At 38.4% G+C, this 2,065-nt stretch overlaps 1 pseudogene; it reads right to left on the bottom strand.

The window, feature by feature from the left end:
- Positions 1-213: 213 nt before the first annotated feature.
- Positions 214-366, bottom strand: LOC111761503 (U1 spliceosomal RNA; annotated as a pseudogene).
- Positions 367-2,065: the final 1,699 nt, after the last annotated feature.

Below are 2,065 nucleotides of genomic sequence, written 5' to 3'. Positions count from 1 at the left end.
TAGACACAGGAAAGCCAAGACCGAAACCTCCTTGGAAATGTGTGCTGTTCAGCGCCATCTGCTGACACATCTGAAAATTGCATGGGAAAATAATTTTCTGGTTTTCCCTGTATCCTATATATCCTAACCCCTGGGAGAAAAGTTGTATCCCATTAGTGAGTTCCTGGTCCGATTTTGATAACCTAAGATCGGTGACTTTTTTTTTTTTTTAGATGGGAGAACACAAATGTAGTCTCCCACCACCACAAATTAGGCAGGAGGTTTTCCCATGCTTGGAGAAATTGCACATCCAGAGTGGAATGGATAGGCCTTACCCTGGGGAAAACCACCTTCAGGATCTTTGTTTCTCTCCTGCTAGGTAAGTAGAGAGAAATTTTAAGAATATAGATTAAGTTGAAACAAATACCAAAGAAGAGTTGTGGAAAAAATTAAAAAGCAAAAGAGAATTTGGTCATCAGAGTAAATTCACCAACCTATTCAGATGGTTAGACATCAGCAAATAATGAAAAGCCATACTAGGACACAGGAAGGGGTGGCTCAGCCAAAGAAAAATGAAATGACCTGAAGAGATACAGAATTTAAGACAATTAATAAGTGATAACCACACAGCTCTCCTAAATCAATCCAAATAATTTAAAGAAAACAAGGCTAAAGAAATACAGGATATTAAGAAGATACTGAGTGAGCATAAAGAACAATTTGAAAGTCTGCAAAAAAAAGTAACAGACCTCATGGGAATGAAAGACATGATGGATGAGATTAAAAATACATTAGTGACATATATGAGCAGATTTTAATTGCTCTAAGACAGAATTAGTGGTTTCAAAGTCACAGCATCTGAACTGGAAAAGTCAGGAGAACAGAAAGGAAGAGAATGGAAAAAATGAAACTGAGACTTAGGAAATTGAGTGAAAATTGTATGGGAAGCAGACTTGGCCCAGTGGATAGGGCATCCGTCTACCACATGGGAGGTCTGTGGTTCAAACCCCAGGCCTCTTTGACCTGTTTGGAGCTGGCCCATGCGCAGTGCTGATGTGCACAAGGAGTACCCTGACATGCAGGGGTGCCCCCCGCATAGGGAGCCCCACGTGCAAGGAGTGTGCCCTGTAAGGAGAGCCACCCAGTGTGAAAGAAAGTGCAGCCTACCGAAGAATGACACTGCACACTGCTGACACAAGATGATGCAACAAAAAGAAACACAGATTCCCGTGCCACTGACAACAGAAGCAGACAAAAACAAGAAACACACAGCAAATTGACAAAGAGAACACACAACTGGGGTGGGGGCGAAGGGGAGAGAAATAAATAAAATAAAAAATAAAAATAAATAAAAATAAAAATTGGAAATGTTTATGCACATTATCAGTGCTCCAGAAGAAGAGACTGGGAATGGGAGAGAAAGAATATTTGAGGAAATAATGATTGAAAACTACCCAACCCTTATGAAAATCATAAATATCAATATCCAAGAAGGACAATGCACCCCACACACAATAAATCTGAACAGGCCTACCCTGAGATACCTACTATTCAGAATGACAAATATCAGAGACAGAGGATTCTGAAAGTATCAAGAGAAAAGCAAAGCAATACATACAAAGGATACTCAATAAGCTTAAGTGCCAAACCCTTGTCAGAAACCATGGAGGAGAGATGAATTCTATATCTGGCAAAACTGTACTTCAAAAATGAGGGTGAGTTCAATGTCTTCAAAGACAAATAAAAATTGATGAAATATGTTACCAAAAGACCATAATTACAAGAGATACTAAAGGGAGTGCTAAAGCCTGCAAGGAAAAAACATGGATGAGAACTGGAGAAGCATATAGAAGAAAAGATTATTAAGAAGGGTAAAGTAAAGGGGAAAAAGAGAATAGAATGATATGAGAGAAGTGAAGGACAAAAGGGATGAAATAAGTAATGCCATTATAGTAAGAACATTAAATGTTAATGGCTTAAACTCCACAATCAAAAGACAGGGACTGATAGAATGAATTTTTAAAAATGAGCCATCTATATGTTTTCTAAAAAGATATAAGGTCACAAGCAGGTTAAATGTAAAAAG

The sequence above is a fragment of the Dasypus novemcinctus genome, chromosome 17 (assembly GCF_030445035.2).
Source record: "Dasypus novemcinctus isolate mDasNov1 chromosome 17, mDasNov1.1.hap2, whole genome shotgun sequence".
Lineage (NCBI taxonomy): Eukaryota > Metazoa > Chordata > Mammalia > Cingulata > Dasypodidae > Dasypus > Dasypus novemcinctus.
This window is presented reverse-complemented; position numbering and strand designations above follow the sequence as displayed.